This window comes from Nothobranchius furzeri, chromosome 2, assembly GCF_043380555.1.
Source record: "Nothobranchius furzeri strain GRZ-AD chromosome 2, NfurGRZ-RIMD1, whole genome shotgun sequence".
NCBI lineage: Eukaryota > Metazoa > Chordata > Actinopteri > Cyprinodontiformes > Nothobranchiidae > Nothobranchius > Nothobranchius furzeri.
The window spans coordinates 59,157,548-59,174,851 of NC_091742.1; the positions used below are offsets into that span (position 1 = coordinate 59,157,548).

General features: G+C 41.2%; 1 long non-coding RNA gene across 1 annotated transcript; it reads left to right on the forward strand.

Annotated features, from left to right (window-relative positions):
- The first annotated feature begins 11,472 nt into the window (after positions 1-11,472).
- LOC139066297 (uncharacterized) lies at positions 11,473-13,439 on the forward strand. The gene is made up of 3 exons (XR_011519229.1): positions 11,473-11,562; positions 11,645-11,767; positions 13,420-13,439. It is a non-coding gene; the product is annotated as an uncharacterized lncRNA (long non-coding RNA).
- The last annotated feature ends 3,865 nt before the right edge of the window (positions 13,440-17,304 follow it).

The window sequence follows — 17,304 nt, forward strand, 5'->3', positions numbered from 1 at the left end:
GAACCAGCTCTGTACCTTGGGGGGGGGGGGGGGGGGGGGGGGGGTCATGGAGGGTGCGTGGGAGTTCACCCAACCAACCTACATGTGCTTTGAGGAATTGGAGAAGGCAATTGACCGCATCCCCGGATGTTTTCTAATGTAAGTTGGACCTACTACTTATTTAGCATCAAATGGGGGTAAAAGTTTTAAAAACAGGCTTTTTGTTAATAAAATAGCATTGAAGTGTTTTCAGTGTGCTTTTGTTTATTCAACTTAAGCCTAATAATGATATACCGTAAATCCTCTAATACAGGCCCGGGCCTCTATTTGACTCAAGCTCATCAAGCTCCAGGCCTTTATTGGAAGGAGGGCCAGTATTAGAGGCAGGCCTCTATTTCCATTTGAGCAAAATGAACTAATGTTCATTGGAGTTTTTGACAATTAAAATTGCGCCCACATTTTCAAAGTTAAACACATTTCTTTTAACAACGGTAGTTTCTGCTTCAGCCATCTCCCCCCTCCCCCTGCTTTAGCCCTCTCCCCCCTCCCCCTGCTTTAGCCCTCTCCCCCCTCCCCCTGCGCAGCGGCCGCAAACTCACTGATGCGCCTGCAGCCTCTCGGAGTTCCTGCTGCTCTAAACATTAAAATAATTATTTCATTTTCTGTTCCTCACTTCTGATGACCTTCAATGGTGGCTGTTTGTTGCAACAGCAGGTACAAAAACTAACTTGTTTTTATTTGACTATTTTTCTGTCCTGTTATTATCTTCCTGCATCTCCTCTCAATCCTAAAGAAAAACTGCTACCTGGGTTCATATATATTCACCTCATGAGTTACCTTTGAACTGCAGTTCTAAAAGATCTACCGACCGCAAAAACAGCGGAGTGCTCGCTGTTTGTCGGCCGTATCAGTGATCAGTGCGTCGGAGGACAAGGTGATGCGCGCAGCGCCCCGCTCCACAGCATGCAGCAAACGCATCAGGCGCAAATAAAAGACAGAAAACATTAAAGGAAATGAACTGACATGAACGATCGCGTGTTCAGAGGCGGAGCTGGCCTAAATGGCGCCCTGTGCGAGATCCCCCGTGACGCCCCCCCCCCCCCCCCCCCCCACACACACACACAAGAAAAAAAATTACACCTACAACTTTGTTTCAAATTGCGTGGAGTGTATTATATATAACAACGTTTGCTAACCGAATACAACATCCAGCTCCTGGCCACCTTCTCACCACTTGTCAAAGTTCTACTGAAATAGTGATGATGACAACACCTGCCATCGCCTTCATTCCTGGGAAATATGAAAGTAGTTGGCACCTTGGTAGGTCCTCCTCGAACTAGCTCTGTGCGTATGTTGTTGGTTATTGGTGATGACCACTTGGCTGGGTCTGAAGAAAGAGGCTCATCATCACCTTCACTGGGACTCATTGGTTGATCGTTCAGGCTTCTCTATTGACAGAAAACAGAAGCATAACTCAACACATTGCTATGTGGACCATTTCACATATTCTATTAAAATACAATATGTGACATTCAAATTTCTCTAATGTTTGCAGGACACACACACACACACACACTTGTGCAAAACTTACCTGACATATCTTGTTGGGGATACGTGGCAGCTGGCTGTCCCTCATCAAGTTCACATATACTGGTAGGTCTCTCTATTGACAGAAAATGGAAGCATAACTCACCACATTGCTATATGGAACAATTCCCATATTCTGTGAAAATACTATTTAAATGTCTATAGCTAAATGTTTGCTGGACACACACACACATGTGCAAAACCCACCTAAAGTATCTTCCTGGGCAGATGTGGTGCCAGCAGACTGTCCCTCCTCAAGTTCAAATACTGGCCTACTGTTATGAGCAGTGGAGGTAGATGGCTGTTCCTTAGTGGCAGCTGATGTCATCCCAAAATATCTGCGTAGGGCTCCTGATGTTGCATAAAACAAACAATACAATCTTCATGTCACGTCTGTTGCTTAAGCATTTTAATTAACATGTTACAATGAGCATTTACAGTTTTCAGCAGTGGTGGAAAGAATTCTGAAAATCTGTACTCAAGTACAAGTACTGTTACATTGCTAAAATATTACTCATTTACAAGTAAAAGTACTGGTTTAGAGAAATACTCAAGTAAAAGTACAAATTATTCATAAAAACCTCAGAGTATTATTTATTTTTAATGGCTGATGTCACCATCACTTCTCCAGACTGGGGCTGCCTGGAAATTGTGTGTTTTCCTTTACCAAAAGTTGAAATACCAACAATCAATTAATCATTAATAATTAATATGATACAAAACAAGTGTTTTCCCCTAATTTTTTTGTCATTTTAAGTTTTTATTTCCTTATTCAGCAAATGTCTCCGGCACACAAAGAACTAAATGACCAGAGGAGCCACAACTATTGATTAAATATCCATGAATCCATTTTAACTGGTTAAATTCTTCAACTCTCTCACGCTGCTTCAAGGCCACTGTGAGTTAACATAGCCGCGGTGTGCTGTGCAGCACACTTAACGCAACACGATGACATCATCGACTTGTACAGTGCTGAAAGGCGAGACAGTCTCAACTTTCAGCTAAAAAAAAGACTGCTCTAGCTATTATAGTTTTTATTTTATGGCAGTTAACAGTATACACGGGATCTTACTAGCAGGGCACCTCCAGCAGCCCGCTGCCGCTCCGTTTTTCGTGGGGTAAATAATACGTAGCTCATTTCCCGAGTCCAAAAAGAAAGGCGAATGGCGCCGGCGCGAGACCTGCCGCCCGCCGTCAATGTATTTCAGCAAAATTCTCAAAGACTCATTTTAATTTGATAGCGTTTGGTTATCAGCCTTTCGGTTTTCCCACTCTTAGCTTTTCATAAAAGCTCATTTGGCAAAGAAAAAGCTAGCGGTTGGAAGTAGTTCTAAATACATGCAACGTAAGAAGCTAGCAAAAGACATTTGAAGGGATCATCATAGCACCATGCAAAACGTACAGATTAGAGAGGTTAGTTAATCAATAAGTTGGGGGACAGGCGGGAAAAATACCAACTAAATAATAAAGAGATGCATACCTGCATCTTTTCCTCGTTTCTCCTCCTCTTCTTTTCTTTTTTTCCGAAATTGGGCACCAGATGGCTTCGACCGCTTCTTCTTCATTATGTTTGTGAGCGGTGATATGTGAAACGGTACCTGTATCCCTCCATCATCACTCTCCGAGATCCCTCCGCCCCCCACCTGAAGAAGGGCGCTAAAGAGCGCACTACAGAGGCGCGGCGGACACAAGGGGGCGCAATAAAATCCCAATATAAACGCAAACAATGACTTTGTTGTGCTTTTATTACAGAAATATTATTATTATCATCACTCATCACTATTATTATTATGAAGAACATGTGATTTCTATGTTTTGTTGATGTATCGGTTGATGGAAGAAAAAAAAAAAAAATAAAATAAAATAAAAAAATAAATTAATTAAATGCCGCCCCCTCCAGACTGCCGCCCTGTTCGGCCGCACATGTTGCACATATGAAGCTCCGCCACTGCGCGTGTTAAATTAGTTTTTGAGGTGGCGACACCTGATTGTTACTGTGGCCGTGCTCAGGAGGCAGATCTACCGACCGCGAAAACAGCGGAGCGCTCCCTGCTTGCCGGCCGCATCAGTGATCTGTGCGTCGGAGGACAAGTTGATGCGCCCCGCTCCACAGCAGCGATACACATCAGGCGCAAATAAAAGACAGAAAACATTAAAGGAAACGAACCGACATGAACGATCGCGTGTCAGTACCTACGGTCTGGCACAGCGCGTTGCCCCCCCCCCCACCCCAGAGCGCAGGAGCTTGTCACCTGCTGACAGCAGGCTGCTGTCTTTTCCGAGGGCTGCATCTTGCCGGTCATTATCACGTGACAGCGACTAGTCGACGACAGGCATAAAAAGTCACTATAGTGAAGTTGACTAGTTCATACACCCCCTACTGCTGCTCTCCAGAGTGTTCTGCAGCATAATCAGCACGTTCTCTTTGAACTTGATAGTGTAATGACCTGGCTGGGATTGTAAGCCAGGTGCATTCTGGGTATTGTGTTATATGTGTTTCCTATCGTTCTGCTGGTTCCCATGTGCTGATTTGCGTGTTGTGTGAGTGTTATGTAAGCCACAGGGAAGGTGATGTGTGTTCTGTGGAGCGGGTTGAATTAGCATGGTTAACTGACACCGTGACTCTGTGTGGTAGGAGCATGATAGAGGATCGTGTCTGTAGCGTTACAAAGCGTTGAAGAAAACGCCTAATAAAGGTCTGCGTGTACCTCTACTGCCTCCTGCTGGTTGATTTGAGGACTATAACCCTGCCGCTGGGACGCTCGTACTTGCTTGTTACTACATTCCACCTGGCCACAATAAGAGACCGGCCATTATCTACCTCAACCAACTCTGACACCGGCCTCAATTGGAGACCCGACCTTTAATTGAATACCGGCCTGTATTGGAGGATTTACGGTAGATCTGTCTTAAAAATGTAAATTCTCTGTAGTTTTATTTCACTATTCCCTGCTGCTTTTCTTTAAACTGAACAGAACCAGTGTACTGTCTGCAGGTTATATGTTTGTTTTACAGTTTTAAACAAAAAAAAACTTTTTTATCTATTACAGATCAGCATGCACTATTCTGCACATCTGCCTCTGTGCCAGTGAAGTTGTGACCCTGGAGGATGACCCCGAGGTAGATGCTGCAGACTACGAGAGGCTGGTATGGAGGAGGTCTGCGGTGCTCTGTCCTGGAGGAGATACCACCAGACCACTGCTGTTCAAAGGCAAGTCATTTATGTAGGAACCTCTATAAAAAACAACACTGTGGTTTTATTTGCTGAAGAGTCACAATTGTGATACTAGTGGATCCATAAACCATCTCCTCATTTCATATTTCTGAATACGTCTTAGAGATGTAACAGCTATCGTCTGAGCCAGCCCAGCAGTCCTTGTAGATGGACGACGGAGTGGACAGTGAGAGGAATTATTCCAAAGCTCTCTCTGCAGACCGTCCTGTATGATGTTCCAGCCCTCCATCCACGTCTGGATCCTCCTGCAGCAGATCCAACTGCACTGCCAAAGACTTCCTGCTCACTTAGTTCAACCATCTGGAGGCAGGCGTTGGAGATTTGCAACAGTTAAAAAGCATTTTTTTTAACTCAGAAGTACCCCTGAAGGACTTAGTGTTTCATCCTTTTATCAAAACTGATTTTGAGCCTGATCCCAGACATGTGAGTGTCTCAGGCAGCAAATGTTTTAACCATGTGGGACATATCCTTTCAAACTCAGGCAGAAAAACATGATTCAATCAATCAATCAATACTTTATTAATCCCACAGGGAAATTAGAGGCTTCCAGCCCTTGGCCTGCCAACACGTCCTTCCTGGACAGTCTGGAGGTGACGACAGGCCACCTCCAACTTGAGCCTCTACTCCAGGCTTCCTATACTCCTCCTCTACTGCGCTGATCAAAGAACTGCCTGCTGCCATCTCCCAGCAGCGGCTGAATGTAAAGGTTTAGCCAGTCCCACCTCAGTCGGATGACTTGGCAGGACTGTTTGGCGCCACACTGCAGTAGCTCAGGAGAATTGAGGGTTTCCCGACTCCTGGGAGAAAACGCTGCTGTTAACCCACTAAACCCACATGGTCCATGTTGAGTGTGGTACACACCATGTCACCAAACAACCCTGTGACTACCTGGAGGCCTAAATATAGGCCCAATGATTACTCACAAGATTGTAGACACCTGTGATGCAAATTAGTGGACACACCTTAAATGAACATGTTCCTTTGGTCACATTATTTTCAGTCTTTTCTAGGGGTACCATCATTTTTGTTCAGGCTCGTTCTATGAGTTTATTTTTTAAATAGTTCCATTGAAGCATGGTGGAAAAGCAATATTTGACTTGCAATTGTTAAAATTGGTTAAAATTTCAAAGCATTGTTATTTATTATTACTTTTGTCAGATTTCAGTTATTTCTGTGACCATTGTGGGTTTTTCTTTTGTTGACCGAAGGGTACCAACACTTCTGTCCACATCTGTATATGTCTGTATGTTGTTGCAGACATCAGGACGATTCTTAACCCTCTCAGGCTCAAAACAAGTTTTGATAAAAGGACGAACAACTAAGTCCATCAGATCAGTGGCGGCTCCAGAAATGTTTTTCTGCAGGTGCTATGAAGGAGCTAGTCTTTTTATTGAGGGTGCTATGAAGGAAGTGGTCATGCGTACCTATTGTTCTCTAAAACACATTCAACACTAGCAGATACACATGCGTGCACAACACCTCAACAACACCTGAAACAATCATTAATATACATCATAAACATATGAACAATCAATGACTTTTCCATGAAATCATAAACACATACAGCCACACAGAAAACCGTCTATAGTGTTGCAAGGTTAGCTAACGTTAGTGTTAGCATTTCCAGCGGCAAAACCCTCGACTGCTGCGGCTGTTGAGGGTTGACTCTCTTCATCCAGATCCGTAGGTTTTTGTGGGTCTGAGATCACTTCCAAAGATTCATTTGTTTCTGACTGAACCCGTGGAAATGTGGGCAACAAAAACGATCCATTTTACCACTAGCTCTACCTTTCACTCGTTCACAGGTGGAAAATGAGGTCAAAGGTTAACATTAATTTCTGGTTTTGGTTTAAGTTTTTACTATCTATATGATAGTTTTGTAGCGTGATGAAGGGCCTCTAATTTGTGACAAAGGTCATATTTTCCTAGCTGGGTCAAGCCGGGTCAGACTGTAACTTTTAGTTCCACGGATTAACCCAGGAGCCCTGATGTCTAAAGAATATCATCCTTTATCTGCTGCTGTTCCGTCCCAGAAGAAGGACACTTCAAGTTCACGATAATAATCTAAATAATAATTTTAATAAACTCTTTGACTTTATTACTGTTTATTATAATCATCATAAATAATCACTTGGTTCAGTATAAATGTGTTTTAATTACTGAAATGAATTATTATGCTTTGGGTATAATAATAATTACTATGATTATGGTTGATAATGTGTGTTCAGGAAACCAGAAGGTCATCTCAACCGTAACCAGCTCATTCAGAACTGATCCAGAGTAAGGGTAACGTGTTTTGACTCATGACCAAAGCTTTCTTGCTCTGAGAGTGGACGTGTTCTGAGGACTTTGTTAAACTAATTTCCAGCAGAGAAACTTCAGTTCGTGAACCAACCACTGAGGATAAGGGAACGGCCGTCCCTAACCTCCACCTGCTGTTCTGTCACGCCGATGAGAATAGCTATGAATAAATGTAACAGTAGCCGGCTGACGCAAAACTCTTTCAGACTTATTGATGTTGAGAGTTAAGACGAGAAACTCCTTGAGAGTTAAGCCAGACGCTCGACACTGTGTACCCGGCGACATCTTCGGACCAGAGTCGGGTCCTCGAGTCTCCTCTACCGGACCAAATACCTGGAGGCCGACACCATCCTCCCTTGACCTCCGGATCCTCACGAAGAGTCGTCTTGCTGGGTGAGGTAGCACACAGATTGTGTTTGATGCTGTTTTCTCTAAGTAACAACAGTTCGCTGCAAAACCATCATTTCCAACCCAAAACGCGCTTCTTTGTCTGAAAGAAACCTTCTGAGAATTCATCCACGCATCCAAACTCGTATTTTCAATTTAGCTTTCATCCAGCCACAGGTTTGCCTTTTAAACAAGTTTAATATCAAAGCTGGAAAATTGTCATCCATGAATTGTCTATTTTAACTGTCATTTAAATTTTCGTTTCAAATCGTCAAGTTTAAAATTGTTAGTAATAAATTCTTCATTTTTAAACTTGCCTCATTCTTTGAAATGAAACACAGAAAGGTATAAATATTTCTGGTTATTGAAAAAGCAAAGATTCCTAACCTCTGATTCAAAAATAAAATTTTGCTATTGAATTTAATTATCTTAAATTAAACGTTAATCTTTGGATTAAAATTAGACCAAGCTCGTTGGCATATGAGTTTATATCTCAATATAAATAATATCCTAGATATTTATATGTAATAGAAGCTTCACTGTTAACTCGTTTGGATCTTCTCTCAGAATCTAACAACTGAATAGCAACAGTGTTGATTCTAGTATGTAGATAACCCTACAATTTACTGATTATTTTTGTTTTGTATGTTAAATATTATCACATCCACACGTTAAATTAAAATTAAATTGTAAAAAAAAAAAAAAATCTAATATTTACTTGGGGTTGCAATGACTAATCCAGGTGTAGCTACAGTGCCTCCTAGCGCCCCCTGGCACCGCCACTGCATCAGGGGTACTTCTGAGTTAAAAAATGCTCATGAAATACGTACGTGGAGTAATCAGGTAGGTAGGTTTTAACTGTTGCAAATCTGCAACGCCTGCCTCGAGAGGGTTAATGGAAAATTCAAATACTTTTGTGTTTTCTGGATTGATTGCATTAGATACATTTCAATATGGGTCTCATTATGTTGTCACACCAAACTGTCCAAAGAGCTATCCACAATGATGGCTGAGTTACAGTAATGGCTTTCACAAGTCATGTACTTATTGTTGTATTTTCTTGTACGTCAAGTGTCAGGGAAATACAACTCTGTCTTAAGTTCAGACTAAAGTTCAGACTCACCTTGAAAGCAACATTAAAGCAGAACTTTTGCCCTGCCTCTTAGTGGAGTCTCTTGGTCTAACAGAATTCACAACAAGTGTTTTCTTTACTTTGCTCAATGTGTCTGTGTGGTATAGGAGAACTGGATTAACACCACCGTAGTCATCTCAATATGAGTCATATCTGGATTCACTCTCACAGGTCTGGCTTTGCTAGCAGTCAAGGTAAGACACCCATGCTGATCTCTCCGTAACATTTCAACAGGAAATCGTCATAGTGTTCAATTACAAACAATCTCTTCCAGACAGCAGATACCATGGCTTAAAAAACCAAGGAGCAACAAGTAACCTGAACAGCGTGCTGCAGGTTCTGTTTGTGACCAGAGACTTCAGAGAGGCTGTGAAGAGGTTTGTGTTGATGTCCATTTTCTTTCTAAACGTCATGAAGAATATGTGTTTCTTATTTGTTTTGTTTTAACAGATATCCTGATGACTGTGGAGGTTTCGCTGATCACCAACTCAATAACTTGTTTGAAAATCTAAAGAAGCACAAGGCAGAAACAGTGGAAATTACACAGATGCTGGGTATTGATAACGGTAAAGTATAGAATGAATTAAAAAGATTGAGGCCTTGGAATAAATGGAGGATAAAGACCATGGATGTAGTTTTGACTTTATAAGGGGGGGGGCACAATAGTGATGTGTCGGTCGCGAACGAACCGACTCTAAGAGCCAGCTCTTTGAAGTGAACGACGTAAGCCGTCCCCTCCCCCCTCCCCACTTGCTTTGGTGAAAGCTAAAGGCGATTGGTCAACAGTGTTGGGAGTAACGCGGTACAAAAATAATTAATTACTGTAATGCATTGCTTTTTGCTGTAATGTGGTAATGTAAGGCGTTACAGGGAAAGAAAATGGTAATATTTACTCGGTACAATTGTCAGTAACGCGGTAATTACAATGCATTTTTAAACCCAGAATCAAGATGTGGGTTTCTTAAAAATTAAAATTGCGGAAAGCTCAAAATAAAGATCCGGTATCTACATATATGACGTCATGTATGGACTCAGCTTTGCGGGCATTCTATGAGCAGAGAAGACGCAGCAGTAACGGCTCAAATACTCCAGCTGCGTCCTGCGCGCGGCCGCTGTTATATTCACAAAATCGCTCCACCAAAACAAAATAATTCACTTGCGATCGTTCATATCAGCCCATATTCTCTGTACTTTCTGTACTTTTCTGACGTGCTTTGCCTCGGCTGAGTTCATAATCTGTGCCCTCGCCCGGTGATTTCAACTCATTGCTGCGGGAGCATTTATTTAATAAAGAACTGTTATTATATCTGACTGATTTTAACAGCAATGCTCAGACACCACATCTCATTCCTCTGGATGTGTCATGAGTTCACTGAGCATCACATGACCTAATTCATATTGAAATTGTTTTGGTAAAAGTAACTTAAAGTAATGCTAAAGTAGTGTAATGCCTTAAATTTTAAAATCAGTAATATTATAATGTAATCAATTACATTAAAATGAGGGTAACAAGTAATAAATAATGCATTACAGTTTTGAAGTAACTTGCCCAACACTGTTGGTCAACATGTGTAACTGTGTGTCCAGACTATCCACGCACAGAGCAGTAGGGGCGGGGAGGAGGGAGGATCAGACTCAGACAGACAGCACAGCACATGCGGGTGGAGGGAGACGAGAGGGAATGAGGAGGAGGAAAAAGGCGAGCGAGAGAGAGAGGAGAGTGTGACGAAGACGATGAGAAAATGAGCGCCAGCAGTCGGAAAGTAGAGATTTCTTAAAGTGGTCAGTAATTAAATCTGGGGCCGAGGCTCTGGAATGAGCTACCTACATGGGTTAAACAGGCCACCACGCTCGGCAAGTTTAAGAGCCAGCTGAAAACTCACTTTTATTCTTTAGCTTTTGTTCAGGAAGAGTCCCATTAACTGATGGCTGTGCACTTTTTGCTGCCCCACCTAGATTTTATCTACATGTTTTTGTTGGTTTTTAAATGGTTTTATATGTTTGTATTTATTTTAATGCTTATTTCTGCTGTGCAGCGCTTTGTTTGGTCCTTGGGCCATGTGAAGGCGCTATATAAATAAAGTTTTAGTTAGTTAGTTAGTTAGTTAGTTAGTTAGTTAGTTAGTTAAATCCATAGAAATGATAAATATTTGATATATTGCATTTTTTTACATTATAAAATCATTTTAGATATAGTTTTACATTATTTTGGTTATAAATGTACTCTACGCAACAGAAAATCTGAGGAGCCACTTGGGAGCCGGCTCTTTTTGGTGAGCTGAGCCAAAAGATCCAGCTCTCTAAAAAGAGCCGGAATTCCCATCACTGGGGCACAACTGGCATGAGGACCAGAGTGGTGGTGGTGGTGGTGGTGGTGGTGGTGGTGGGGGGGGGGGGGGGGTTTACACTAAGTATACCAAAAGTATGTACTACAGCCTAGAGGCTCTTTTATGCAATGTCAGGAATGCAGAACTGTCAAGTACACAGATGGCAGAAACGGCCAATCACAAGTTAGGAAGTATCAGCAGAGCCAATGTGGGCGGTTTAATGGGAAACTGGCTTCAGCACAAGCGCTTGTTTTCCGCTTGGTCCTAGTGCTCAACTACTGTCTGTTTAATAGAGCTTTTGGACGGTAAAAAGTGCAGGGGACAAAAATGGATTTTGGAAAAAATGGAGGGGACATGTCCCCCCAAACTACGTCCATGATAAGGACTATTATTTTTAAGTTATTTGTTAATTTCAGGTCATCCTGGGGTTGTTTCATGTTGGGCTTATACTTCTCTAAGCATGCTCTACTCGTCTTTAAACAGTTTCGTATCCGTGGAGCAATCATTTTAATTTATTTAATTTATTTTCTTCTATTCACTAAGTAAACGAACAGCACGATGCTGCCGAGTATTTGGAGAAGATTTTAACCCAGACCAGCGATGAGGCGTCTCAGGTAAAAGAGGAGTTATGATGTAATTGTGATTCCTTTTGAATCTAATTTAGATTTAAAATATTTTTCTATGTTATTTTTTCAGATATTCAAAGGAGAGTTGGTACACAGGACTGTTTGTGAATGTGGTGCAGTCACTGATGAGAAGAAACCTTTCTGGAATCTTCCTCTTCCTCTGAGGAGTTCCTCTAACAGAAACTACAGCATGGTGAGTCCTGAACAGCCTGCAGATCTGACAGCATTTTCATTTGTCATCTGGAGACATAAATCAGTAAATGTGACATAAACGTGTTTTCAGGTTGACGGGATTGAGGACTTTTTCAAAGTCTCACATTTGGTTGAGATGATCAACCGCTCCCCATGGGGATGGTTCAAAAGCATAGAAGTCATTTCACCAGTGTGTGATGATAACTAATGGGACTTTAACTTTAAACCAGCTTTCCTTGGAACAAACCATTTAACTGAGGTCACAGTACACTAATGTGTGTAGGAAGACAGGTCAGACTTTATGATATGCTAAATTAGACACCTCAGGCTGTCTATGTGATTGCCTAAATGTGGTTTTGAATTCTACAACCTGTGTGTTTTCTTTGTTAATTAGAATCACAAATATGAACTGTATGCATTTGTGGACCATTTTGGGAGTCTTGGGAAAGGGCATTACACTGCAACGATCAAGTCCGAGGAAGACGAGGATAGCTGGCACAACTTCACCGGTTCTGTTCATCACTTTTATGGACAGAATTTCTAGACGCAGCCGTGGTGTGGAGTGTGTCGAGTTTGGTGGCAGGAGAATCTCGTCTCTGCTTTTTGCGGATGATGTGGTCCTCCTAGCTTCATCCAGCTCTGACCTTCAGCTCTTGCTGGGTAGGTTCGCGGCCGAATGTGAAGCGGCTGGGATGAGGATCAGCACCTCCAAATCTGAGACCATGGTTCTCGACCGGAAAAGGGTGGCTTGCCACCTCCGGGTCGGGGGAGAGGTCCTACCTCAAGTGGAGGAGTTTAAGTATCTCGGGGTCTTGTTCACGAGTGAGGGTAGGAGGGATCGGGAGATCGACAGGCGGATTGGTTCGGCGTCTGCAGTGATGCGGACGCTGACCCGATCTGTCGTGGGGAAGAGGGAGCTGAGCCAGAAAGCCAGGCTCTCGATTTACCGGTCGATCTACGTCCCAATCCTCACCTATGGTCATGAGCTTTGGGTAATGACCGAAAGAACGAGATCGCGGATACAAGCGGCCGAAATGAGTTTCCTCCGTAGGGTGGCCGGGCTCAGCCTTAGAGATAGGGTGAGGAGCTCGGACATTCGGGAGGGACTCGGAGTAGAACCGCTGCTCCTCCGGATCGAAAGGAGCCAGTTGAGGTGGTTTGGGCATCTGGTCAGGATGCCTCCTGGACGCCTCCCTGGGGAGGTGTTTCGGGCATGTCCTGCCGGCAGAAGGCCCCCGGGTCGACCCAGGACACGTTGGAGAAGTTACATCTCCAATCTGGTCCGGGAACGCCTTGGGGTCCTGCCGGAGGAGCTGGTGGACAGGGCCGGGGAGAGGACGGCCTGGAGCTCCCTAGTTGGGATGCTGCCCCCGCGACCCGGACCCGGATAAGCGGAGGAAGACGAGACGACGAGACGAGAACTTCATTGATTCCGTTGTCGCAAAGGAAAATGATCTTCCTTTTATTAGTTTTGTTAAAGATTTTCTGAAAAAAGCTGTAGGATATTTAGAGTGTTATGTTTACTGGTTTCATGGTAGGTTGATAACCAGCCATTCAAAAGACAAATGTCTGAAAAGTAAGTCATGTTATTTTTCTAATTTGTTCCATATATTTGTCATATTTTAAAATGACTTAACCTTCTTTCCACATTAGATCCAGTAGTGCCTATCTTCTGTTTTACAGAAAAATAAAAAGCAGCAAAGGTAAGATTTATTTTTTATTTTATTATTTTTTTCATTTCACTCTTGTTGTTTAGTGTGAATGGCAACATCAGCTGTTGTATTAATTTATCTGAAATTGTTTAATACATACTTCGTGATTCACATTCCAGAGGCTGGTACCAAAGAAGACAAAGAGGCGTCCAACATTTGTGGTCCTCTGACAGACAACAAATATGGTTGGTTAAAAATACTAAAAAGAATGATTTTGTCGGAGAAATGAAGAAAAAAACACTCTTCATCTAAGGATATTCTTACCTTTTTAATGAAACATTCAGGAGATCAAGAAATGGTCAAGAAGGCTCACCAGCGCCTCTTCTTCTTGAGGACTCTGAGGAAGAACAACCTGTCCTCAGACATCCTGGTGAACTTCTATCGCTGCACCATCGAGAGCATCCTGACCAACTGTATAACAGTCTGGTATGGGAACTGCTCCGCCTCGGACCGGAAGGCGTTGCAGAGGGTCGGGAAAACTGCCCAGCGCATCGCCGGAGCACCACTTCCTGCCATAAAGGACATCTATAGGAAGCGGTGTCTGAAAAGGGCTAGGAAAATCATCAGAGACCGCAGTCACCCATCACATGCACTGATCACCCTGCTGCCCTCTGGGAGGCGCTACAGGAGCCTCCGGACTAAGACCACCAGGTACCGGAACAGGTTCTTCTCAACAGCTGTCAGACTCCTGAACTCTGTCTCCTGACATATGACCCACGTTAAACTCATGGACTGCTTGTATTAACAACAGCCTGTGCATACTTATAGTCATAGAATATTCATAACATACTTCATGCCGTGTACATTATAACATACGTGATAGATCCATTTCTGTAATATACTTACACATCTATATTATTGCTAATATATATTGTAATACATCTATATCACGGCTAAAGCACTTCTGGATGGATGCAAACTGCATTTCGTTGCCCTGTACCTGTACATGTGCAATGACAATAAAGTTGAATTCTATTCTATTCTATTCTATTCTATTCTATTCTATTCTATTCTATTCTATATCAAAGCAGTGTTGCCAACTCAGCGACTTTGTCGCTGTTCCTAACGACTTTTTGACCCCCCTCAACTACTTTTTTTTTTCAAAAAGCGCCTTGCGACAAACCTAGCGACATTTCTCAGGACCCTTTGCTACTTTCTGTAGAATTTTTTTGTAGATATTCCCTACAGATTAGCAACAAAGAAACCATTTGCACTCTGAACCGTTCTTCCGGTGTAAAAGCAAGTATTGTGTTTTTGAGTATCTGTTGGGGAGTTTCCCACAATATCTCTGGATTTCTTCATGCCTTTTTTTCTTGCTTTCCTGTGTGTAGATGACAAAAACTTGCAGCTGAAGTTTGTTGACAAGATACTGGAAGGACAAACAACACTGCTGGCTAAATATGGAATCAAAGACACCTCTGTCATTCACATGGTTTTTAGAGCTGATGAAGAAGAGGGGCCTGTGGAGAAACAAGGCGGTGGAATGGGTGACAAGGAGGGCAACACACGAAGGAGCATGGAGGATGTGCGATTAAGTGACTTTCAGACACAAACGAGTGACATGGATGGCACCATAAAGAGCATGGAGAACTAGCACAAACTGACATATTTACACATTTGAGTGAGACAGATATCATTTATCTCAAAATGTAAATGGATGTATTTACGTGTGTGTGTGTGTTTGTGTGTGCGTGTGCATGCGTGTGTTTGAGTTTTAAGATGTGTAACAATATTTCTCCAAATAAACAATATTTCTAAAAATGTTTAGACAGACTGAGAGGAACTCCATGGTTATGTTGAGGTTGTTCCAAACAAGTTTATGTGGCCAATTCACAAAGATTTACTCTGTATCCAAGAGGAAGGGAAGCAACTCGGATGATCCAAGGCACACACACACACACACACATATATATATATATGTGTGTGTGTGCGTGTGTGTGTGTATATATATAAATATACATATACACATATGTATATATACATATGTGTATATGTACATTTACACACACACACACACACAGATATATATATATATATATATATATATATATATATATATATATATATATATATATATATATATATATATATATATATAAAACACACACACACATATACAGTATATATATATATATATATATATATATATATATATATATATATATATATATATATATATATATACATATACATATAATTATATACATAAGTACACATACATATACTGTATATGCATATACTTATTTTTATATATACATATATATCTATCTATATCTATCTATCTATCTATCTATCTATCTATCTATCTATCTATATATATATATATATATATATATATATATATATATATATATATATATATATATATATACGTGTGTGTGTGTGTGTGTGTGTGTCTTGATTAAGAAGACATGGCTTGTGTAAAGATGAAAATTATTTTTTGAAGGAGGTGGTATCCCTGGGGGGCCCAGAGGGGTTAGGATTCAGGTGTGGTTTCAAATAGTGATAATCCTGATTAATCCACTGAAAATTCTGACTAATCTGATTAAAAATTGTAATCATTTGACAGCCCTAATATATATATATATATATATATATATATATATATATATATATATATATATATATATGTGTGTGTGTGTGTGTGTGTGTGTGTGTGTGTGTGTGTGTGTGTGTGTGCATATTGATTAAGAAAACTTATGGCTTGTGTAAAGATGAAAATTATTTATTGAAGGAGGTGGTATTCCTGAGGGGTCCAGAGGGGTGGCCAGCTATTTTATACAGATGTCCAAGGCCCCCACAGGCCATCCCTTGGGGGCGCCACAGTCACAAAAATACATGCACTCAAAAAGTGAAATTAGTATTGCTTAATCATTTCGTGTTGATTTCATAGCTCAAAATTACCCTACATATTAATAGTTTCTTTAAAGCAACACAATAAAATGCTTAACCTGGAAAAGAAAGTGTTAGACCCAGTCTGTTGGCTGTAGTCACGTGATTTATTGTGACTGATGTAAGAAGCTAAATCTAATAGCATGAAAACAGAACATTTAAACGGCATTCAATCAAATGCGACACATCAGCAGACTTGCTGTTTACTGCATGTGATATTTTGATAAGAGTTTCAATTTCTGCTCAGTCAGGAGATATGACACACAGAAATAAATAAAGATGAACTTCGTCTTGAGCTAAACACATTTACAAACAAGTGGGAAAAGAAAGTGAAAAGTTGTGCAAGGTCTCGTGAATTCAGAATTTCTGTGGTTGTATTAAAATTTTAAAGTGTGCAATGAATACATAATATTTTATTAAGTAAAGACCATGAAGATTTGATACTATGAATCATGTCAGAAGACCTCAGGCTCATAACTGTGGTAATTTAAGGTGAATCTGTGTTTTGCTCTGAAAACCCAAAATTTCTACAACTTCTTTCAATTTATATTGATTATCATAACTTAAGAAGGCTTTGTTTAATCTATTAACATACATGTCGACTGCTTAGTAGAGCATTATTTAATCCCTATGACATTGAAGTGTGTGCTGTAAGGGGAATTATAAAACATGTAGTATAGTCAACATTTGTCAAGCCTCAGTGTCATAAATGCAAGCAAACGGAAGTACCTGCTTTCAGTTTAGTTTCTTTTTCACAGAACATAAACCGAGGGGAAAACTTTTCATGGAAAGCACCGCATGATTTAGGCGCCCTTCAGCTGGAGAAAGTGCCATCTTAATTTTATAAATTAGTTGCATGTTTACTTTTAGATTAAAACAGAACAGCACTTTGTGTGCAGGAATTGTGACTGGAGCCTAAAAGTCTAGTTGTGCT